General features: G+C 36.0%; 1 protein-coding gene across 2 annotated transcripts in view; it reads left to right on the top strand.

Annotated features, from left to right (window-relative positions):
* Positions 1 to 137: 137 nt before the first annotated feature.
* Positions 138 to 26,388, top strand: part of ARPP21 (cAMP-regulated phosphoprotein, 21kDa) — a 155,322-nt gene continuing 129,071 nt past the window's right edge. The window contains exon 1 of one of the 2 annotated variants that reach the window (XM_011965166.1): positions 138 to 281. The gene's annotated coding sequence lies outside the window, so the exon portion shown is untranslated. Of the gene's footprint in view, positions 282 to 2,043; positions 2,283 to 26,388 lie in introns of those variants that run through there. The other variant, XM_011965168.1, reaches the window with a different exon arrangement.

Below are 26,388 nucleotides of genomic sequence, written 5' to 3'. Positions count from 1 at the left end.
CCGCGACCGAGCCGCCGCCGCAGCCCCGGCTGCCACAGCTGTGCGGGATCCCAGCCGACACTGCAGAAAGCTCCTTTTACTAGCAGTTAAATAAATCGACCAAAAAAACAAAACAAACAAACAAACCCAACAACAACAACAACAAAAGCCAAGCCAAAAGCCAAAACAAACTAATCCAGCCAAATCAATCATTGAGAAACAATAATATTAATAAAATCCAAAACTAAATCAAACCAGTCAAGGCACCAAGACGCAGGGGGGATATCCACTGTTCGATCAAGGTAATAATCAAGGTCTTCCGACGTGAACATTGCACGCCTTTTGTGGATTTTTAGAATTCCTTCTTTCTTTCTGCCATATATCTGTCTGTTTCTTTTGAATTATTTCTTGTCTGTATTTCTTCTTTGTGTTTGTAGAAAGCTGATGTTGTTATACATGTATTGTGCTTTTTATGTTTCGTCAAGGAGGGATGGACTCTCCTTCCCCCAAGAAAGACAGATGTGGAAAGCTGGAAGCTGGCAATGTTTTTCATCAGAGAAGTCTACAGTGATTTGTATAGGCTTTATGGTAGAAAGTTTGCGATGCTCTTTTTGAAAGAGACCCACTGAAGAGGTAGAAAGTTATACTCTGTTGTTGTATGGAAGGATTGGGGTCCTAGGTCCCAAAGGGCTCAAGGGGAAGAACAGAAAAGATGTTCAGTTTTATTTTGACATGTATGAAATCTGTGCTTCATTGCGAATCATATTTCTGTCTCAAGTTGTAGATATGGTGATAGAATTGAGTTGAATTAGACAGGTGTTTAGAAAGTTTCTTAGGAATAGGAATTAATTCACTCAATGTTTATGCATAGAAATATAGCTGGGGTGGATGTGGTTGCTGTCAGCTATTCAGGTTAGTTACCTGATCACCTCCTGAAGATGTAGGATCAGGACAGAGTCCAAGCCTAAAATAAAAATCAAAGAGAGAATTGAAAGTTATAGGGGTGGGCAGCTAAGAAATATAAAAGGCTGGTAGAAATCATTTTCATTACAATGTGTTCAGAGTACAGATATTCATTTTAATTTTTGATTTCTTTAAATTTTTTGATTTTTGATTTTCTACCAGTATGACAGCCTCTCAAATCAAGAAGGATATTCTCCAAAGTTGAAATGAATCTGTATAAGATTTCGTTCAAATGCAGAATAAATTCAAATGATTCCTAACCCCTCCTCATCTACTTTGGAGATAACAACTGCTATGATTGTTTTAAGTAAACAGAGAAGTGGAGATGACAGGAAATCATTTTTCATTTGTTAAAAATCAGAAAACCTTTGACACACTTTAAAATAAATACACCTACTCCTTTGATCCTCTGTGTATGTATTACCACAGGGCTTAAATATCTTAATAGGATTTTAGTTAATGTCATTTTCATGAAAGACAGTCATTTGGAAGCCAAGAGCTCTGTCTATGTTTTCGTTCAAACAGCCGAGTAATCTACTATCTTGGCAGTAATTACTTCTGCTGCATTTCTAATGTGAATTGCATGTGAGAGGTTATGAATACACTCTTTTCAAGTGTATGTGGGTTTTCAAGGTATGTATTTGTGTTTGATCCTATATTTCCTTTGTTATAACATTCTCCTGCTTTTCATCACTTTGACTAACAGAATATTTGTAAATTTTCTGGAGAGTGAGTTTGGGTATACACTTTGAGGAATATGCTTCCTCATTACAAAAGATATGGAAACATAATTGATTACTACACTTGCTTATCAATAGTATTTTGATTTTGTTTAAATGAAATGTTTAAGATATGTGGATTGCTATGCATTCATGTTTTAAATTTATCCTCTCTGGGCATGATTTATGCCATTGGATAATTAACTAAGTTACTTTAGAAGACATGCCTGTTAAACAGAGTACTTTGTTTAGAGGAAGCATATTTAAAGAAACTTATACAGCTAAAGAAATTGACTTTCATCTCCTCAGTGACTTAATTTCACTACATGATGATTTGTCCTTTGCAGTATTTAGCTCAGACCAAGACAGAATTGTGTGTGCTATTAGATTTGCAAATTGCTGATCTCCCAGTGACTTTCCCTCTTAGATCCCAGTTGAGTATGGTTACCTTGAGAACTGTGGTATTAGCCGTGTTAGAGCATGCTCCACTGGGGAGTTCTGTGCAGTCTATTTTTAATGCTATTTAATGAAGGAGCGAGCGCCTCACTCAGCAATAAAAGAAGCATGAGGGAAGACAGAGCAGTGCATGGTTATGGATACTGGACAAGGATATTTGGAAAGGTAAAGGCTGACCATTGGATATGGTAATTTTAAATAAGTCCTAATGTATTGTATGAATGGAAATACTGATTTTTGTTTGAGAATTATACATGAATAGTTCAATAGGTGTTTTCGTAAACATCTTCACTAGTTCTTAGAAAGAAGACTCAATAATTTGAGTTTTTAAAACTTGAGGGAGATACTAACCAGGGAGTTCCTGCATGCATACTATTTTTAATACAAGCTGTCATATTCTTGGGTGGTGGGAAGTACAGAAATAATTTCAAATTCCTAAAATATTGTTCTACTGAAAGGTTGGGAGCTTGTAAAACATTCTGCGAATAAAATAACTAACATGCTTCTAAGATACTACAATAACCTGAAGCTCTGCCTTGCGAATTGCTTCATTTTCTTTTATGAACTTGGAGTCCAGGTCCAGAATTGCGACAACTAAGAGAAGCAGGAAGTTTTGATTGAACTTGATAGAATATTTGGGGTGCTTCTCTCCTTAGAATTAAGATAAGCACTACAGATTATCTTACTGAAGGCTAAATATTTTAAAAACATAAATAGCAGAGGCAGCACTGATATGTTTTGGAATGTTACAATAAAGGGCAAAATATCTTAACGTTATAGTGTGTACAATGGAAGAAGCCATCTGTCTGCAACATTTGCATATATGCAGAACACCTGTCTTGAGGTAGAAAGTGAGAATGTTCAGTCAGAAAGGTCTTGTGTTGATTTTCACATTAACAACATACTATAATCAGGTTATTCTTTTGTTCAGAGTAAAGCTAATTAGACAAAATACTTAAGTAGTTTCAAGGTTAATAAACATAAGAGAAAGTAAGCAGTTTCTATTAAATGTGAAGGTTAGTCATATAATTTTTGAATGGAGCTGTTAGAACAATGTGCAAAGTTGATCTAAATTTTTGCCAATTCTAATGAAAAATGACCCCCAAAAATAAACTACTAAGGAAAACACATCACAATGAGTTACTGTGATTTTTTGTTTGTTTGTTTGTCTTTTTGACTTAGTTCTAGAGGAGAAAAACAATTCACACTGCCTAAAATATTTCCCTTAGTGGTCATGCCTTTTGGACCACAATGCTGATACCTTTCTCAAGCTTCTCAGATGAGTGGGCATTCTCATCGGAATTCAATGTCTATTTTGTCTGTGGACAAGATAATGATAAGCTACATAAGTAGAGTGTAGAATGAGTCAGCCACTGAAGGCACAATATACAACGTAGCCAGAAGTGAATATGATTGAGAATTCTCATTAGTATGAGGAGACAGTTTGAAGTCCATAAGGTTGGAAATTGCAAATTAATCATTTGTATACAAGTCAGTTTAATTCAGATCTGCTTTGTGACAAGGTTAGGAGAGAATGTGGGGCTTAAAGGTGATGTCGACAATGAAAGCCATTTCTTCATATGGTAAGTACTGGCATCATTCTAACTGGTATCACATGGTAGTAGCCTATTTAGAAATTTGTGAATCTCTAATCACAAAAAGAATTGACTTCCTTAAAAATATATTATATCACCTGGAAAGTTCTGAATATATTTTAAGTCAGCGATGATGCATTTATAAAACATATACTTCCTCTCTTTAGACAAAGGATCTTTATGATTCCAGAAGCTCTACATTTCTGTGGACTTTGCCTTCTTTTATTTTTTATTCTAGCATTTTATGTTAAATATGATAAATGAATTTCAAGCAAGGATGTAAGCAAATGCTGAAGGACTGTTGAAGGGGAAAGAAAATATTAACAAGACGTATCTGTAACTAGATTTGTTTTTCTTAGGGTGTCTTTGCTTCTGAGTGTTAGTTTCCTTTAGGTGGCTTTATGCCAAGTTCTAATAAATTGATTATTTGTAGTGCCTTAGTCTTATTTAATTAATTTTGCTCATCTTGGATTAATTTTGACCCTAGATATTGAAGTACATATTACTTCTATTTATATCATAACCAAGGATCTATGAGGATTAGATATGAGCTGAGATATGAAGTATTTAAATTATATACATAATATGTTTCATAAAGAATAAAGTGCATGAGAAAGAATATCTGGTTCATTCAGCAGTTTTTAAATGCCTGGTAACATTGTTATCTGTGGTCTAAAGATATTTTCTTTTGGCATGAAATGCTCATATAACATTTTGAATGCACCTTTCTCTAAACTTACTGAGACATATCTGTGCTCTGAGAAATAGCTATGCAGCAAACCAAAAAAGTGAATTGAAATAATTACATCAAGACAATGGAGGGGATATTGAAAAACAAAGGGGTTTGTTTGAATGCATCGAATTGCTCTCTACTTTCAGATTGAATCCTTAGCATCATATTATGCTCCTGTTTTTCAGTCACCAGTATAGCTCCTGGCATTTCCAGGTGGAGAGAATGTTAATCACTGTCCATGGTCACAGTAGATCAATATTTTTTAATTTTTTTACACACTTTGCCCAGAGAAATGTCTTTTGGCAGTTGTATAACCCCTGTTTAGTATACCTTTCAATGCGACAGGTTTAGAAGATTTTTGTATACGTTTTGTAATAAAGTGATATATATATTAGGATACAATTGTAATTGCGACATTAAAATGTTGAAGCATTAGTCCAAAATTGTCTCATTCAAGGAATATATTCCTAATTATTTATTAGTCATAAATTCATACATTTTAAAAGTAATATACATTACAATTGTTCCTGTTATCTAGCAAAAGAAAATCATTTCTTTTTATCCAGGTGAAGAGGGCAAGTGTCCACTAGTAATTATCCCCTTTAAAAACAGGCCTTTTACTACATTCTCACATTTCACACTACTTCAAGATAATACAATTCTTAAATTAGAAATCTGTTTTGAATAACACACAAAATATTAAGATTTTGTTAACAAAATCCCTTCTGTAAACATTGGTTTTAAGATAATTGCTAATAAAATTTGCTTTTAGTTTAAGGGAAAGATTCAAGATTTTTAACAAGAAAACAATTACGTCACTTTTTATTTCAAATATTCCAGCGAATTTTCTAGAGTTTTTTGGTATATTATGGGTAATGTTTCTATGAAGAATTGTAAAGTGTAATATATGATCTTTTTTTCTGCAGCTTTTTCATTGAAACAAATTCACAAAGCATATCTACCTAGATAAGCCCAGTCATCTCTCACTGATACCCACACAAGTTAGGAAATAATTCCTTGTGATAGGGACATTTAAAAGAACTAAGTGGTTCCATGGCCAAATTTAGTGCTGGAACTCTTAATAATTGATAAGCATTCTTTTACATTTGTGTCATCCTTGGTTGCTTCTTTATTATACACTAAATACTTGAGATAAGAACAAGAACTCTCTCTAGAGAAACAGAAACCAGAGAAGTCGTTTTCATATACTTAGCAGATTTCCTTTTAATTGCTAAGATACAATACTCATTCAGAACAGTCTAGTCCATTGGATCATACACTAAAAAAAAAAAAAAGATAGTTTATCCGTGTTGATATATTTTGGTCTAGTTGAAATTGAGAAACAACAAGCGAGGTAAAATATTTCAACATCTTTAAAGAACAAAATTGAACATCAATTTCTAAAAGTTTTATGGTCCTATGAATTCTGATAAAATATCCTTTGACACGTAAATCAGAAGGCCTAGCTATCATCTAATTGTTCAGTGATTCAAGTTGCTTTCAGATTATCTCACTACTGTTACATAGACCTATAAAAATCGAGCCACTGGTCAATAGAGGGTGAAGGAAGAGCATGTCAACTCACCGAAATTCAATGACTCCTCGTAATTGTTTAAATTTTATTTGCCCATAAATTCAATGGAAAATGGAAAGATAGCAAACTTATTTTTCAGCTTTTTGTATGTTTCTAAAACCGCAAGCTAAAGTCCTCACAAAAAGTTCTAACATAGAGAGATTAAAAAAAAAAAAATCTATACTCTGCATTTACATGTTTTTCTTAGCATTTTGCTTGTTGATATCTATGTAACTTTGGTGGAAATCCCAGTGTTGCTGGCATCAGATTTGATTTAATCATCAAAGAGCTTTTGGACAGAGAACAAGTAGATTCGATGTGAGTATGTGACAGAATCAAGAATTCTGCAGCATTTGCAAGCTTTAACTACTCAATGCTTCTTTAAAATAATTTTTAAATGGGTGTAAAGAGGCTTTTGGTTAAAAATATGGGACTTTATTTTCTTTGTTTAGAAAAAGAAGATTAAGGTTTTTAGTCAAATCATGATTCTTTAAGCCAATGTGGCCCATAGCTGTATTAAAATTGCTATTAAATTCTGCCAAATTAATTAATCATTAGGATTCTGCAGTCATATTTGACTACCTCTTGTAACTGGCCTAGAGGAATGATCAAGATAACACTCTTTGATGGCTTTGTTTATATTTTGTTTATTTTAAATTTACTTAGATATGCTGATGTTGTAAGCATTTTTGGAAATTGTCAAACAACTGGCATTGCATTAAATTCAAAAACTTCACAGCAAGGAACTAGCTAGTATTAATGATTCGTCGTTTTTTTCATTCTCATGTCATTTAACTTTGGTCACAACACTTTTTTGTGTGAAGATTCAAATTTCTCTCCAACGCTGAAATTTTCACATAATCACTAACAGCGTTCTGGAATGATAAGATAATCTAGCATATAATCATGTTGCATACATATGCTGCAGCTATCTGCTTACCCTTAGCATTGTTAAACACTCTAACAACTGAATGCCTTAATCTTTAATTATCGTTATCATTGTTGTCTTCAGCCAGAACTATGGATGACTCAGTGTTTTAGTGTTTCTTCATCATCGAGAGGTAGGAGAGTATACGTAGCTAATGTGATAGAATGTGTATATTGCAACAAGCTTATACATCTTCCAGGATAAGAACGCAAATATCCCTCCAATAGGGAAATTATTTTATTCCAAAAATAATTGTAATGTCTGTGTTATTTGTCTGATATAATGTGGGAAGCCGCAGACAGAGATGTTTTGAATTCAGTGGAGCTTCTGATTGAAATTCAGATGAAAAGTAATAGAGAGGTTGTATACCAAAGGTAGTCTAGGAGCTTATCTGAGCAGGAGCAGGTAAATGAGCTGTAAGTGATGAAGGAAGGCTTTACCAAGGAGGCGCAAGGCCCTCCATGAGATTCTGCAGGTTAGAGAAATGCACACAATTAGGATTAAAATGAAAGGTCCAGGGAAATAAGTGCTAAAAGTGGTGTATCTGAATCTGATTTTCTGTGACTTACCTTCATAAATATGCAGTTCGCCACCTGAATTGGTGTGTGGTACTGGTGTTTGGTTTTTGGGTCTGAGTAAACAGTGTGACTATGGCCAAAGTTCTAAACCTCTCTGTGCTTCACAGTTTCTACAGTGAAAGTTGTGTAGTGACATTGATCCCGACTCAACAACTTGCTAGTTGTGTGACTTTGGCAATTTAGTTAATTCCTGATTGCTTCAACTTTCTCATTTATAAGGCGGGAATAATATCTACCTTTCATGATCAAAGCAGAAACAAAGCCCCTGACACATGGATATTATTCACTTAAAAGAAACCACTTTCCTTTCACATAAAACATTCAGAGAGAGATTTACTCTTCTTACATTTAAGGATCCCCACCTCCATTTAAGAAAAAAAAAATCTTTTGGTAATTTGGAATACAGCTCTCCTTCATTGCTATCCCATAATATTTCTGATGGCTAAAATTGGTTATGCTTGACTCTTTCTGTGCTATGAAATATTGAAGGCCAAGCCAAGGTAGTAACTAATCTCAGAGGTGTTCATTGTGTAAAGAACATGATGCTTAATAAGGCCATAATCTTCTGCCAGTTTGCAAGGGAAGAAATGGTCTAATTCAGTTGTCTAAAAAGTTAACATATGGGTATTATCTCTCTGGAACATTTTAGTTGTGTAATTTCTACCATTTAAATGAGGTGAATAAAGAACTAAATCATTGAATAGGAAACAATTGGAATGAATCCATGAAGGAAAATCCTAAAATCCTGCACTAGTGGATGGGAGCTGGGACTAACAACCTATTTGAGGTGACATGAGAGAAACATTTTTCTATTCTGCAACAAAGCAAATGGAGCTTTGGCCTCATTGAGGGGTCCTTGGCACTCCCATAGAAGACTCCAGCTTCCTGTCTCCAAGCACTGAGTGAGCTGTTTGGACAGGGCCACTGATCTGGCCTCTGATCCTAAATTATCTGCATTAATTTTGCTGAAATGAGTCAGCACTCTGCCTCTATGAACATGGCCAGAGGAGGGAAAGACTTCTTTCGTAACTGAGGTTTAAACAATTGGTTCCCCTATCAAAAAATGGAGAGCCACAGATAGTATTTAACACAGGAGAAGGTGAGCTATACAAAGCAGTAAATGCATCCGATAATTGCATTTTATCTCCTATTATAAAATGGATATCAGCATTCTTCTGGGGAATAGCCTAATTAACTATTTATCCAACAAAATTTATCAGAAGGTGTCAGAGAATAAATGTATATTTCTTTGCTATCCAAATATTTTTTTGGAAAACAAACAAAAACAAGGAAAGTGTAGACATATTTTGTTCATATATGTATACATATGTATTGCTAGAGTCAACATGCTTATGCACAAGTCATTTAACTAACTTACATTAAATACACACAAAGAAAGGCCTATTTTTCAGTCCATTTTTCATTGTCCTTAGCAGTTGTTGGCTAGTATAGTGCTTGCATGTGGCAGATATTTAATCAAAATTTGTTGAATTAAAAATTGACCTTTCTACTGATACTCAGAAATTAAAACCTACTCTAAGTAAGGTTTTAATTGTATTTTTCCCTGAAGTTTCAGCTTAAGCCGATTTGATATTCATTTTTTTTGAGAGAACAAAAACCTGCCCTTATATGTAGAATTGTAACTACACTAGCTATTATTTTGGTTCTCACAAATAGTTTCTTCTTCAGATCTCAGACAATGACTAGGGATTTGATGGGAATAGCAAGGCTCGTAAGAGTTCAATCTGCTTAAGCTGACTACAAACATTACCTTTCCATCTAAGTGGAAGGGAATTCATTAACACTCAGTTAATATGGTCTTGGAAGAAAGAATGAGGCAAAAGCACGTTTACAAAATATTTCCAAATCATTGTTACACAGAGCTAGAGGCAACCCATCTTTATTGGATGTGTGCCTTTGGAGGGATTAACCATGGTGAAGGACACCCAGCATGTGAGGAAGGAATTCACTCCTCCAAAGAACAAGCAAGTAGACAGTGCTGAATTAGAAGGCAGGGATGAAGGACAAAGGGAGAAGAGAATATTAACAAATTGGAGACTTTCAGACCCCCTTCCTGCTTTAAGCAGAACAGGTGCCACCAAGCTATAGGAAGCTCTTCTCTTCCTGCTACTTTGGAAAGATGATAGGATTAACCGCAGTTAAATAGAAAAGCATTTAATCCAACTGGACCATAGAGAACTGAATTCATGTTTTACCCGATCTATAAAAATAATCTTGTTTGAAAGGAAGGGGTCCAGCTGATTACAAATGAAATGAGTTTGCTTTCTTAATTTGTTTCCAACATTTTAAGAAAGGCTAAGTGTAATGTTTAAACACACACACACACACACACACACAATAAAAATAAAAAAATAAATAAATAAAACCTTATACCTTAACTTAGAAGAGGAATACCTTATCTTACTTCTCTGAGACTGTGGCAGGCTTTAGAAACATATAGAAAGCAATAGATTTTGACACCATTGATATTATTATCAGGAAGCCAGCAAAATATATTCGAGAACACATTGTATCAAAGTAAGGGAACGTCCATGGAAGCCAAATTGAGTAGCCAGCTGAGTTCTTGGGTGATGGCTAACAAGGCTTGTCTTTGCATCAGATATCATTACCATTCACTCATTTATTCATTCTTATTTTTCAAGTATTTATTGAAGTTTTCTATGTATCGTGTCTCAGGCTAAATACTTGGGAAAACTTGATGTGTAGGATTTTATAGGCATTTGGATGAGATGAATGCATTTTAACGTTTCTAAACAATGAATTGAGTAATTGAGGGTTTGTCAAAAATCCAAAGTTATAGGTAGACAATATTTTGGATGATAAAGCAATGTGAATTAATTCCAACAAATTAGAAAAATCTTTCTTCACCAATAAAGTTAAGTAGGAAATCCCTAGGGAGTACACTTTGAGGGTAGAAAAATAGTGGTTTCCAGAAAACAAACATGGAAGAGTGAGCACCACTGAGAAGCTTTGGTGGGCAGGAAAGTTCTGTTGGTGGTAATAGGCCACAAAGTAAAACCATCAGTTAGGTTGCTCTCCAGCAAGAAAAAACACCATCAACCAAGACAAATGTATATGAAGTTAGTATGAACCAGTCATATTCTCTTTTTCAATCCCATTACATCATACATTTACTATATTAGTTACTAGGGCTGCAAGCAAATGATTAAAATTACATTGGGATTATGAACAGGAACGAAGTTCAAGGTACCTGATCAGAGTAAAATATAGAAAATATATGAACCAGCCTACTTATTTAGAATTAAAAATTAGGTTTATCAAAAGACAAGTTATTCTTTGAATTTGTTGTGAGATTCCACATTTGTGTGTTTGAGAGAGGAAACAGGAAAATCATTTCAGAAATAAAAAGTATGAAATGTTATAAAATCTATTAATCCTTAATAAATTAAAAATAGTGCCTGTGATCAGAGTAAGATGAAATTTAAATGGTTCTGTAGGAAAGCCATAGACGAATAAACGATTTGATCTGTAGGCCATCTGAAGGATAATCTCTCTTTTTTTTTTTTTTTAAGATGCATTATTTTTTCATTGGCAGCAAAAACAAGTTAGATATTTGGAGGCAGAGAGATGTCTGGAGAAATATGTATTGCCTCTGACCTGCCTCTTGTTCAAATACCTTGCTCTGAAATACTGAGAAAGAACCTACTTTTTGAAATTACCTGTAAGCAACAGGATTATTCCAGATGATATCTAAGATCTCTTCCAGTTTATAATTTCCATTATTTAATGACACTTTTTTTGTATAATATTCACAGATCCATTTTTATTGGCTTGTTCATAAATGTTAACTATGTTTTTATTCTTTAGTCCTGGAAGTAAGCACTAATGCTATCCAACAGGAGCGAAATTATTAGAAGGTGCTCTTATCAAGAATAGTTGGTTAAGAAAAGAGAATCTGAGTTCCCAGGCCTGGGCTCAGATCCAACTCTGCAACTTACTAGTAAGTTTCTTAAGCTTTCTAAATCTCAGCTGTTTCATTTCTAAAAGGGGATTGTTCTAAGAATTAAATATAAACTTCTTACCTCATTTCTTGGTATTCATTTTTTTCTGGTGATCATAGTTTCAGAGTTTCTTATGTCCTTATCACTATGTTTTATTGATTGCATAGGCCTCACATAAATAAAGCATCCCCATAAAATCCCTCCCAGTTGGATTGAGAATGTTTTCATGATGTGGCAGTTGTCTTGGGTATTTTCTTCAGGCATGATTGGAATCTGTTTTCAACACAGCTATACTCTATATGATGAATGCTTCCATGTCAATGGTTCAGTGAGGAGAGGCCATCTGTGAACACATAGAGTGCAGGCCATTGTTTCTAGAAGGCACTCCTTGCATAGACAGCAGGATTTGACCTTTTATAAGCTTGGATGGGCAGTAGAGACTTTGAAAAAGAGATTTGGGTATTCACGGGTGATTCAGAATTCTATGTGTACGCAAAATTCCATGCAGTATTTTATAATCTACTAACGTGACTCAGCTTTGGGTAAGACTGTGGCTCTGGTGGTGATTTACAGAGGAAGTTAACTAGGCCTCCTAGATTTGTCTAGTAATACTGTGGAGAGTTTAGTCTTAGCATCCTTCCAGGAGCAATTTGGGACTGTCATCTAAGAACTAAGAATGATTTCAAATAAAATTACAGTAAACTTGTGACTTGTTCACTTTGCAGATAAAACCAATGGTTATATCCAGCAGAAGGCCATTTGCATAATAAAAGATTTGCCCAAAGGATATAGCAAGAGAAGAGAGCTCTAAAATCAATTTTTCTAAAATCACTGAAAACATTATCTCATTGTTTTGATCTAGCTGTGAAAATAGATTGTTTTTTATGTTTTAAGAAAGGATGAGGAGATATCACTTGTTTCATCGTTTATTGATTGGATCCTTAGGCTTAAGCAGGGATCAAATGGTTAGCACTGTTAGCCAAAGAATTTACAGCATTGAGACAGAAGCAGACCTACAAACTTAAATGAACTGATACATTTTACTGCAAGTCTGGGTAAACTTACCTAATATATTGAATTGACAGAAAGCCAAAATTTAGGTATTCCTGATGAGGCACATCGATAAAGGGTAAAGAAGATCTTCATGAAAGGAGTGTGATGTTTTTCTGAACTTGTTAGAGAAGCTACCATGTGGCCATTTGTGGAGGAAATCTGTACTTATTTCTGTATCGATTAGGTCATTTGTGCCATTTGTTCTGCTCTGCAGGAATTACTTCACTTGGCTTGCTCTTCCTGCACTCTGAATTACCTTGTTTCTCCAGGCAAAAATTCTTACCAGTATAGAAATCCAAGATTTCTGTAGCCTTGTGAATATTATTTGCTGAAGGCACAGGGAGAGTGATAAGTGAAAAGTCGTATTCTTCTACTGATTTTGAGTTTACCTTTGGATTGTGCTTGATCAAAAGCTACATGTGGCATTGTGATTTCAAAGAAATAATTTGTTTTATTTTCTTGCACTGTGAATGTTACCTGCTATTTATAAACCCCCTCCTGTGTGAAAGGGACTTTGTGTGCCTATGTAGTGTCCATACTTACCTGCTTTTTAGCTGTGGTCATAGCAGTGACATTATCTCTGTTATGATATATTTAGGGATTCTTGTTTAAGGAAGCATGAAAGATATATATTTCATCCTTAATTTTTTCTTTGTAATATGAATTACCCTGTAATATGTAACGGCCACACAAAACAGAGAATTCGATTATCTCATCTGGGTATCATCTAACTAAGAATCAGGAGCTAAGGGAAGTAGGTATAGTGAAGCCATGACAAAGAAGGCCATGGAAATTAATTTTTGAAATTGCTGCAAAGCGCATGGAAATTTGTCTGCATGCTTCACAGATCTATTTGTGGCTGCTGTTTATGGCATGAATGATGCCATGGACTATCAGCTCCTGATTTTACATATCTTTGGGACACACTTTCCCCCGGTGTCAAAGGAAGTGGGTAGGTTTGACATCACGGTGATCTAAATGTGAATTCCGTACTGCTTCTTACTCACCTAGCCAAGTTAATGAACCATTGTGAGTTTAATATTTTCTTCCTGAGTTACGTGTAAAATACTTGCCAAATAATAGAAATGATAGCTGGTTCTGGCTTTCTCTACATGTCCTGACTATCCATTAAAACACTGAAACTTCTAAGAATATGTATACTGAAATTGTATGTATATCAGTATTTGTTTTGAAAATACTATAAAGTTGTGGTTTGTGTCATAAATATTGTATCAGTCCATGAATAACTGGAAAAGTAAAATAAATTTGGAGGGTTGTCAGATTCTGTATCTTTGGCTTTTATAAAGTGTCAACAAGATATATAATTAAGTTAAAAAAAAAAAAAGGAAAAAAAATACAGCATATCTAAATCCATATTTGCACTCACCACCCATCTTAATTTGAAGCAATGAGGTTTATTTAGGGGACCTAATGGTTCACACTTAAGAACAAATAGATGCCCAGTAATAAGTGATTAATGGAAAATATTTTTTCAGAAAATGTGATCAAATAGATGAAAAACGGTTTTAAAGATGCATATTAAGTTATTAGTGAATCTTAAAGGAGAATTCCATTTTCATTTTTTTCCCTAATGGGTTCACATGGTTTGAGCTTTTAAGTGCATGCTTTAAGTTACTCTTTTGTGATTCTTCACAGTTAAGGCACATTACCTTGCTCTTCAAATATGTGTTCTCAAGATATTCCTCTGTAAACTCAGGGAAAGGCGCTATATTATTTATTTACAACCTGTCTTCTGCCCCATGGGGGAGAAGTAATACCAGATGGATAAAGGTATGGAATTTACCGATATTGAGGATGAAATTATCCATTCTCACTAATACGTTTCTCCTGCAATTATCTTCTGAAAAACTTAGATAAGAATGAACCCATGTGAGCTTTCTTCGCAGACTGTTTGTCCTCAATTTTTTTTCTGCCAAGCGAACCAAACACCTGGAATGCACACGCTCATTCCTTGACTGTGCTTTCTGTGTTTGTTGGCAGAGGGTGACGGTTGCTTTTAGCAGATGTGCAGGATCAGAGCGGCCTTTTTATCTTTCTACCCTCAAGGAGTCAGTTTCTCAGATAAAGGAAGTGGTGAGGTTAACAGATGTTTCAGCCCTACCCTGAAATAAAAGTGAAGCATAGTAGGTATCATAAACATGTTTATTAATTATTTGTCAAAGGTAGTGCATTTGTTAAAATATTTGGAAAGAGAAATTTAAAGGCAATGTTTAATTTTTATTAAATGTTAAATCTTATTTTATGACCTAAAGTAAACTAAAAATCAAAATAATTTTCTTTGTTTTCCCATTTACCTAACTTGAAGAAATGGCAAAATCTTAGAAATAATATTTACAGGTAAATATAAAGATTTATTTGTTATCAATATATTTTACATTATGTATATAAAACATATTGCTACAAATTTCTTCACCTAATTCGTCATATGCATTAGCTAGCTTTACTCGGGTAGGTTTTAACCTACGACAAGGGTATAAGCTTTATTTTACTGTTGAGAAATATTTCTGCAGAGATAACAGAAAATAAATATGCATACTCTTTGATAAATATATATGTGTATATTGATATATACATTTATATGTGTATATATTTGAGCTTTCTTATTATAAAAAGAATAATCTTTATTATTATGACTGATGGGGTGCTTCAGTCTAGCTTATTTTCTACTTTTTTTCTTTCTGAATTCACTTTTTTCATTGCTAATAAACAATATCCCATTAAGGCTAAGATTATAGAAGAGAATCAATGAAGAGAGGAAACTTGCCTGTACCCCTCTTCTCTGCGCATCACCGCTGATGAAATGGCAAGATAGTACTAGAGAGTAAGATGATGAAGTTATTGTTTCAAATGAGGACTCAGTGATTTCTGTACACTTTAGATTTTGATTTCATAGCTCTGCCCCAGTGACCAAAATGAGCTATACTGTATGTCTTTTAAATGCCAATTGGTGATTCAGGGCCCATATTTTAACACAAATGAGCCATCCTATTCCTTAAATGAATACTATTACAGAAGGAAGTAAATGTGAGTTTTCTTATGTCATCTCAAGGGGAAATCTCAGATGGTGGCACTCCTTCTATATCACATAGGAGAGTTATTTCTGAAGCAGTAGTTCTCAAAACATCACATACATGAGAATCACCTGAAGGTTTATTGAAATACAGAATTTTTGGATTCAGCAGGTCTGTGGTGGGGCCCAAGTATATGCATTTCTAACAGGTTCTTAGTGATCTGGATGTTGCCAGTACATGAACCAGAATTTGACAACCACTGATCTAAAACATAAAACTTTTTGCCAGAATGTAGAATTTGTATATGATTGACATTTTATAATCTAAAAACAAAGGAATACTATAAAATTTCAAAGCAAACTAATCTTAGAATAACTTTGAATTTACTTTCATTTAAAAATTATTTTTAAAACATAATTTTAAAGGAGGTGATGAGGATAGCAGACTCCACTGGGCACAGTTAAGCAGCTTCGGCTTTGAATGATTATTGAATACAAATTTCTCTCTAAGATTGTGTGTACTAAGAGTTTCCAGTGTAGGATTATAAAATCCACTGAGATATAATAAGAATCCCCTAATCCACAAGACTGGATATTCTAAAAATCAAGGAAAATTTTAAAATAAAAATTGGTGAGCATTAGAGATTAAAACTGTCAACACAAAAATGTGAAGACAAAGATTTATAACAGCTTTCATTTCAACTGCCGCAAACTAGGAACAACTCAAATATCCTTTACAAGGTGGGTGGATAAACTGCAGCACATTCATAGAATGGAGTATTGCTCAGCAATAAACAGGAGTTAATTACTAATTGACACGATAATTTGGATGGATCTCAAGGGAATTATTCTGAGTGAAAGAAGCCAATCTCTAGACATTGCAGACTGTGTGATTCCATTTATACCACATGTCAAAATGATAAAACTATCATGACAAAGGACAGATTGGTGACTGCTAGGAGATATGACAAAGGGAGGGGTGTCACTGTAAAGGGGTTGTATAAGGAAGTTAAAAAACTAGGACTATTCTGTAGCCTGATAGTGATGGTGGTTATATAAATGTATGCAAGTGTCAAAATTAATAAAACCATACAGCACCTAAACAAGTCAAATTTACTGTATAATAATTTTAAAATTAAAAAAGGCAGAATTACACTACCATTTAGCTACATCAAGTAACTGAATGTGCACACTTATATGAGGTAAAAGTATCAATTTATATAAATAAAATATGCTTTATTTCAAACAAAAGACATAAAAAAAGATATGATCTCTATGAGAAGCGTTTTTCAAAACAAGTACTAATTCCATTTTTTCCAGGCAGAGATCCTAGGCAAATTTTGGAGTTTGGAAAAATCTGGCTGACATAGTCCTTAACTGTGTTACCCCGGTACCCTTCCCCTATTTCCTCGTTCGGTGTTTTTCTTAGAATCCTTTCCTGTAAACTTTTCTGCTTTAAAAACGATTTTCATGGACACGTTTATTTCTCTCATTCAGACTTACTGTGAAAAACTGACAGCCCTAGAACTTTCATCCAGTTACCTCCCACATATATGTACACGCCCTCAGAAATTACCATCCATTCACAACCTGAAGAGCCCAGTGGTGGCTACCTCAGGGCTGGATGCCCATACCATTCTGAAGTAGCTATAATTTTTAAAGACACTAAGGTCTCTAGAAATGTCTGGAAGATCAGGTCTCCAGAAGTACTGGCAGTTTAATTCTAGCCAGGGCTCTGATCAGGTGATATCAATAAACATCTGTTGAATAGATGCATATGTTTCTCTCAGTGAACGAGTTAATAGTTAATACATTTATAATGGCAACTCTGTGTGAAGTACTCTTTTGAGTACTTTATGTATATTAATGTGCTTAATCCTACAAACCACTTTTGAGTTAGGGACCCTTATTATTTCCATCTTCAGATGAGAAAACTGAGGCACAAACACATTTGGTAACTTGCTCAGAGTCAATGGTGGAGTCAGTCTTCAAGCCCTTGATGTCCAGCTTCAGAGTCCACGTAGTTTACCGTTCCATAACACTTCTCTGCTTTTTGTCTTGTTTTGTTTTTTGTTTTGTTTTTGTCTGTATTTCCTCCTTTTACAACAGACTGATATATTTGTTAATGCATATCAGTTTACATATATACAGATATTACAGATATATACAGTTTACATGTGACCCACCAGCCTTAGATAATTCATAAATCTTTGTACAGAAATGACTTGGTTGCACCAACTGGGGAATGCATTCAGATTCTAGTGTTTGAGCTGAGCTATACAGGATGCCAATGGATACGTGGATCTGCTGGTGTAGAAACAAGTGTGGATAGAGTTGTAGTCATGGGCAGAGGGAGAGGGCAACTGAAATGCCTGGTGATACCTGAAGCGTTGTGGTGCTGTTGTGGGGGCAGACATGTTGGCAAGCTTGACAGTACGGTGTCTCCTATCCTGTGGACACTTTCCCCTTGCAGAACCAGAAAACTGCTCTCATGTCAGTCAGACTTGACTGCTGCCTGGTTAAATAAGATGCTTTTCCAAGAGGAAGTTTGTCTGAGAAGCCTACTACCAGCCTGATGAATCTGCTTTTCCAACTTCCTTGGTTGAGCAGAGAAGAATTGGCTGAGGAACCCTTCACCTCACTTTTTCTCTGATTCAATTTGTGGAACAGACAGAGTTTTACAAAACTCCAATCCAAATCTTAGAAACAGGAGGTTTTCCTTCCATTCCGTGTCATGCTGATCATTCTTATGTTAAACTCTGATTATGTTCCCCACAGGCATTCTTTTTTTTCAAAGATAATCTCAGTTGACTTAGTCCTAAAAGGCAACTGTGGGTTGAGGTTGCAACAGCCTAGGGTCTGCTCCATTCCTCAAAGTAATCTCCAAGCCTGAACCCTACATGGTAGTCGAGGTGAGGCTCCATAAACCTTAGAAATAGCTCTCCCAGATATGACAACATTTGGGCCTTAGACCAGTGGTCATGCATTCACTCTACAGTAACAGGGGCTTCTATAGTTAATTTGGTTCTCAGTTTTAAGATTACTAGAGAATCAAGTGTTGAGTGTGCACTTTTGTATGTTAGTGGGATATCTGAAGCAACATTACTGATAAAAAGTAATTGCACATTTCTGGATAGTGATAACTGGAATAGTACTCTCTTGTGATAGAAGATACAGTTTTTATATGGTTCGGCATCTTTCTTTAATCAGTACCCATGATTATATGGGTGAGTGTTGCATTCCCTGCTTGGTGAACACACTCCAGACTCATAGACTGGGCACTGTGATGGCAGGCAGTGGCAAGAGCATGGGTTTTTGAGAACTGTGTTTGAATAATTTTTGTACCGTTTGACCTTGGGCAGGGAATTTTATCCTTTCTGAACCTGTTTTCTTTCTTTCTCTTTCTTTCTTCTTCCTTCCATGAGTGAATGATTCATTATAGTGAGGATTAAAAACACTATGTATAAAGTGTTCTTTTTGGCATTTTGTTATGAAATACTGTATGAAAACACGATAGTTATTGTTTGTTTACCATGAGTTAAGATATCTGTATTTAAGTTGAATTAAATATGAACAACTCTGGGAGTTTGTGATGATCATTATCCAGGTACCAATTTTTAGATTTACTTTCAAAAAGTGACATGCAATATCAATTTCTCTTGGTTACAAAGACTGTTGCTAAAGTTTTTCTCCTGATGACATACCCATAAGCCTTGTGAGGAAATAAAGTAATTTAAATATGAGCTTAATTCCAGCACAGCCATAGAAGTAAATATACATCTATAAAATGAAGCCCTTGATTCCTTTAAGTATCTGCCTTTTAGGCTCTCTTCTGAACTGACCCCTTTTTGGCCTCCAGGCTCTTATGTGTGAGGCTGGACCTGTGCTGTGCTGAATTTCAGGAGAGAGTGCACAAATGTTACTCACAGGGTGAGCAGTGAGAGATGGAGTGCAGGCCAATCTTCTGCAGCTGGGAAGAGCAATTAGCAGCTTCATGAATTAGGGTCTTGTTTACACTGTTGTCCAAGATAATCATTTGTTTGTTTTAACTAAGATGCTCTATCTTCATCAGAGGCATCAATCCTCATATTTAAATGATAAAGTCTTTGAATTTCACAGATAATGTTTGCATTTCACAGCAGGAACCCCACACAGCCCATATTCTCTCTTGCTGACTTTGATAATCAAGACATGAGCTATGTATATTGCAAGTTTTTCTTCAAATAGATATGAAAACATGATGTCATCTATTCTCGCAACATTTTTTACACAGACCCATTTTAAGAAATACTTTTTACATTAAGTCCCAGCACACATACATACATGCTTGTGAATGCACACAGACTCCACAAACACTTGTGTTCTTCAGGTAGACACAGCACACAACACACAAGTTCAGATTTTTTTGGTTAAATTTATGCCTTAAAAACACATTTTAAAATATGATATGAATATAACATAAATAGTTAATGTTTTAAGCAATTGAAAAATTAATAGACCTTTCTGGGTTTAGATGATTAGAAGACATTTGTAGAAGACATTTACATTTTTAGAAACATGTATTCATTTCCTATTATATTCCAGACATCTTGGCGGGTCCTGGAGACCCAGAGATAAGCAAAGCACAATCCCTGCCCTTGGGGAACTTACAGCCTGACTCTCAGATAATTTCGAGGCCCTGGGATAAGTGCTGAAGTGCAGGTATGTAGCCTGATAGAGACATCAAGGTGAACACAGAGGAGGAACAGATCATGAAAAGGGGGTGGTAGAGAGCTAGGAGATTTGTTAATAAAGGGGTGAATCTCATTTTGTTGGTTAATATACACGTTTGAAGCAGTAATTCATCACATGTTGTAAGATGAGTTTCTCAAAAGGAGGAAACATTTAGAGAATAAAGGTGGCTGGGGTTTTGTTCTGACTGATGGAGGGGCTTCCTGTTTTATACCAAATCACTATATTAGTTCAGGAGCAGCTCAGTCAAAAGACATTGGTCCACAATGACACCTGGGTGTGTAAAGAGTCATATAAGTTCTTGTAATAAAAACATCAGAGAGCTGTTTTATGACAAGAGTCACAGGTGTGCATTGCACCATCTGCTGGCATAGGGAGAGCATGAGAGGCTTTGCCAAGGGACAGATCAATGTTCTAGCCCTGACAAGCCTTCCTGGCATCCTTCTCAGGGATTTTCAGCTTTTGGACCTTGACTTTTTCCCCTTTTTGACCTAGAGCAATGCAAGAGGTAGTTTAATAAATAATCATGAGGTATCACTTCTAAATTACTGAAAAATCTTTTAAATATCTGCATTTACATAGTTCTTTCCATTTCCTCCAGGAGAACACAGGGGGCTGGTCTATTCCCAATTCTGAATAAAACACAAGACAGTATCTATAAATGATTGGTTCAGCCACCAGAGGACCTCCTGCTCTCCTACATTTCTTTGAATTTGTTCTTAGCTTCAGCTTCTGCCTCTGGCCCCATCCTTCCAGATGTGAGCAGGCCAAATTCTTACTCTGCTTCCACCCCCTTACCCGCGCATACACCATAAAAGTGCACCTCACTTTATGCTCTTTCAAACCATCCTTGCTATTGGCTATAGTCTGTGTCCTCGAAATCTCTTCTGTGTCATCCTTGGAGAAAGTTCTGGAAAAGGAGAGCAATACTTGAACTCTCATGGAAAGACAGAGGAATGTTGCTTCTAACTCTCAAGTGTGTGCAACAAGAGGTTAAGATAATGACTAACTTCATTCTCAAAGTTCACTTCTTGGGGGATAATTATCAGATTATTGATAGGTAATTATCAGTAAGGAGAATTACTGACTTTTGACAGAGGATTTTGAGTAAATGCTTCTATTCTTTTTTGTGGGATACTACTCTCTTTATCTTACTGGATGAGAGATAGTTGTGGGTTTTTTCCTCCAAATAATGAATTAGTCTAAAGTATCCCTTTATCTTGAAAATTAGTGAACAATCCTATAAGGACTCATTTGGAATTCACTGCCTAGCATACTTACTGAAAAACAAAGAAAATACGTAGTTGGAAAGCTAAATTGAGTAACTCCTTGTTTTTAGCAGATTATACATTTCTTAAAGGCAGGTACAGGGCTACATCTATCTTTGCATCTCACAATTTTTAGCAGAATTTTTTACACCTAGTAGGAGCTGGGTCAATAATAGTTTATCCACTTCACTGGCATATCAAGGCCTAATTACACACACGGATCACATACACGTAGATTATCTGTACAATTAAAACTGGATCCTCCAGGAGACCAAGTGCTTTACTTTGACCAATTTAAATAAAAATCTCAGTCTTGTAAAACATCAAATACAGAATATAATTTAATATTCTCTCATTGATTCATTGTCATAGTATAAAAATCAGTTATTGAGTTGTACTCGTGAGAATGGTGTATTTGTGCTGTTAAAACTTCACCTCCTCCAGGCATATCCACAAGGAGAAATGGCGAACAATGAGATACAAAGAGGAAAAGAGATAAAATGACTCTGTGTCTTCCAGTAAAAGTTGTGGAATAGAATACTGCTCAGCATATAGAAACATGCTGTAAGTGTTAGTTGCTATTATAATTATTTAGGCAGCTCCTTTATTAGAATCTTTGAACTGCTAGTATACATTCTCTGCATGGAATATAGAAACTTGAAAAATATACAGCATAAAGAAATCAGAACACTTATAAATTTCTTATGACCATCTATAAAATTCAAAAAATCAACAGTATTCAATTCTCATTGACCTTTTTATGTCCTGCCTCATCTCCCAAAAGAGTACTTTTGTAGGCAACAATAATACGTATTTGCTGGAGAGAGAGTGAGACACAGTGGATGCCTTTGTACTTATTGTGTTACCTTGGGCAAGTTCCTTGACCTTACTGAATTTTAGTTGTCCCATATGTATAAAGGAGACAGTGACATAGCTATTTGTGAAGTAAGAAATGAGATAATTTGTATAAGTTTTGGAACACTTTATGGGCACTAACTAATAGGTAATCATAATATCTTGAATGCCTATTATGTGTCAGGCCTGATGTTAGCTATTGGTGGTTTTAAAATTAAGCTTGAGGATATAATTTTTGGAGGTGTTCACAGTAGACATACTTTGGATTTGAGATTAAAGAATTATGTAGCATTATAGTGGCCTCTGAGAGTTAAAGGTCAAAATAAGATGAGATTTCAGGTGTGGAAGAGAAATCACATCATTGGAGAGAATCATAGTGTGTATGGTTTATTTTTAAGAATTAATTATGTGATCCCATATAAGCCAATTCAGCAGTACCAATTGGCATACATGTGCATATCTTATGTACAGTTTTAATACTTTTAGAAATATTGCACAATTTGGAGCAGTGATGAGAGGCAGGTATTAGAGAGGTGATTAAGAAGAGCTAACAATGGCTTAAAACTAAGTGGTGATTCTTAACCTAGGTTTTATCGCTACTGCAAAGCATTTTCAACCCTTCCGAAAGGATGTCCTGTGATGTTGTAGGGAGGGTCCTGGAAAGCAGACTCCGAGATAGAGTTAAGTGTGCAGGATGTTTACTAAGGAGAGTTCTTAGGACCAACCCCACAGAGGGACAGAGAGGAGCAGGACTGGGCGGAGAGGGAAGGTGGGCTGCAGTTCAGGCCGGAGGATGAGGACAGCCTCTGCTGATCCTGCAGAAAGCTCTGCCACTCGAATGACCTTCAGAAAGTCCCACAAAGGGTTGAGATCTCAGGGCTTCCAGTCCGCTCTTGATCAGTTATTGAATTATTGGATGTGGATTATTCTAGGAAAGAGTGTGCATGAGGTAGTGCAGCTCTCTGCAGAAGAGACAGTTCTACAAGAGGAAACAAGAACTTGAAGGAAGAATTGTGTCCACCAAGTGAAATCTACCGGAAGGGTAAAAAAAATTAACAAAGATTGCATATTCTCTCTTATATGTGGGAGCTAAAAATTTTGATCACATGGAGATAGAGAGTAAAAAGGTAGATAATAGAGACTGGGAAGGGTGAGTGGGATGGGGGAGAAAGGATGAAGAGAAGTAAATCAAAGGGTAGAAACATACAGCAAGATAGAAGGAGTAGATTCAATGTTTGATAACAGAGTAGGGTGACTATACTTAACAAAAAGATATTGTACTCAGGCAATGGACACCCTAAATACTCTGACTCTATCACTATGCATTGTATACATGTAACAGCATTTCTCATGTACCCTATAAATTTGTACAAATTAAAAAAAATAACAAGAGAAACTTCATGATGCCCCAGAGCAAATGTATCTAAATGGTCACCCCAGAATTGAATTAAAATTGTGTATATCTGCTAGGGAGAAAAGGCTTCACTCGATGTGGGTCAGTTTTTTCAAAAAAAGCTATGATCTATAAGGTTTTTAAACCCCTCACATTCTCCCTGGAAATAATAAGCAATCACCTACAAATCAGAGTTTCTCCCACCTGGACAGAAGCCCAGTTTGGGAGCATAGTTCTTGCATCTGACAATGATTTAATTCCCAGACAAATTTTTATACTTTGAACTTTTTATCATGGAAATTTTTTAAATGTGCACAAAATGGAGATAATTGTGTAACAAACCCCCATGTATGCATCATGGAACGTCAGCATTTTGCCTTTCTTGTTCCAGAGAAATTTTTAATAGCACAAAGCACAGCCTCCCGTGTTGATGGGAGACAGATCTGGAGGGATGTGTCCTCGGAGCGGGGTGAGATTTCACAACGTTTGAAGTTAGGAACATCTCTTAATAGCACTGACGTGAGTGCAGTTGAAGCTGTCAGAGCCACGGTTCTGGGAAGTGGCATGCTCACCCCCACAGTCCTCCGGAGTAATGCTGGGCCATATACTCGCATTTCCACTGTCCCAGCTTGCCTGCTGGGCCGTGAGAACTGGATTTGGACCTGGAATGTGTGCTGATGCCTGAGGCTATCTTAATGCTTCATGGCACTCAAGAAGGCCATACTCGGCGTCTCAAAAAAGGTGCAGGGCATTTAACATATTTGTTTGAGTTTTGTAATTATGCTGTGTAACCTAGGATCCTCTTGGAAATTGTTGCACATGAAAGTGAACTGTCCAGTCGCCCATGTTCTTGGCAAATTTTCAGCCCACTATAAAACGAAAATCAAAATTACTGTTTAAGAAAGGAGTATCTTCAAAAAATCTTGCAGACAGTATCTAAAGCAGTGTTCGAAATCTAATAGAACCCTGTGACTTGAACATCTAAACTATTTTTTAAAGTTTGATTTTGTTTTTAATTGACGCATACATATTTATGGGGTATAATGTGGTATTCGACACATGTATTGTGTGATGATCAAATCAGAGTAATTAACCTATCCTTCACCTCAAATATTTGTCATTTCTTTGTGGTGAGAACATTAAAAATCCCCTCTTCTCGCTATTTGGAAATATGCAATACAATATTGTTAACTATAGTTATCCTATAGAGCAACTTCTAGAACAGAACTTTTTCTTCCTGAGTGTAACTTTGTACCTGTTGACCAGACTCTCTCCATCATCCCTCCCACGATCCCTGGACTCTGGTAACTGCTTCTACCATTTCTGATTCCCTGCAACTTCAAGGCCCCAGGTGGCTCTGCCTGAGCGTTCACGATGACGTTCCATTCCTGTTCAGCTATGCCTCTATCCTCAGTGGAAAGAGCCCCGGCATTCCTAGGAGTGAATCAGCAGTCCGCTCTCCCCCCTTCAAATTGAGCAGGAATTTGTTGGTTGTTTGGCTCCGGAGCAGGTGGCGGCGGGGGCTGTGGCGGTTGCGTTTCCTCTTTGAGGTGGGGGCTCAGCTGTTTCCTTGGTCACGCGCCCCGGGTAAGTGCCTGGAGGAGGCAGAAGGCCAAGAATACAGCTGAGACTTGGGCTGCCGCCAACTCCCAGCAGCTGCTGCTCTGTTCTCTGAGCTGGAACCAACTCCAGGCTGCTATGTGGCCTGATCTGGCATTCAGGGAGGGGCTTCAGAGGAGTGTCACTTGCATACTCTGAGTGACTTAGCCCACCTGCTATTTTGTGTGTGTGTTAACCTAATTCAAGTGAGATTTCTCCAACATTCAAATTACATGAAAAATTTTAGGTCACTGAAAGAAACAAACTTCGCTCCTTTGGAGGCTAATGAATTTGCAGATCTTAAAGGAATGATTTTAAAAGTTAAAGCTGAGTGGACCACCCTAACTCAGAATACATAAGCTTAACATAAGTGTGCCTTGGTTTATATTTATGTCTGTCTACATATGCACAAAAGCAACTTGGAAAGAATACAGGACTAGAAGAACCGAGTCCTAGGTTTTATGTGGCCTTTACGTAGATAAGTATAAAGGACAACACCATTGCCCTTGGCCTAAGCCTTTTTTTTTTTTAATAAGATAACAAGATCATAAACAGCCTAAGCTTTTTTTAATATGATAACAAGATCATAAAACTTTCATGAAATTATAAGAGCTTGTTTTTGAAGTAAAAATTTAAAGTAAGTGGAAAGTTCTGAGCAAAGTGCTATACATGGACACTCTAAAAATATCTGCAGAATCAAAATGTGTACTTAGATAATACACACATACAGCCATGTATCTAGTTCTACATTGCAGTAGGTAATAGGTCTTTGCAAATGACTTTACCACTGAGTTGTTTTGTATAGTGTAAACATTCATTAGGAGGCAAGAGGTTATATCAAACATTCAGGGTTTAGTCATTTCCTATATTTGAGAAATAAGAAAAGAATTCACTGGGTAAATATTGCATTCGTTCATGAAACCATCCTCGTTTTCAAAAGCACTGCTGCAG

This window comes from Mandrillus leucophaeus, unplaced genomic scaffold (genome assembly GCF_000951045.1).
Source record: "Mandrillus leucophaeus isolate KB7577 unplaced genomic scaffold, Mleu.le_1.0 Scaffold717, whole genome shotgun sequence".
Lineage (NCBI taxonomy): Eukaryota > Metazoa > Chordata > Mammalia > Primates > Cercopithecidae > Mandrillus > Mandrillus leucophaeus.
Note: the sequence above shows the minus strand (reverse complement) of the source record. Positions and strands in the feature narration are given on the sequence as shown.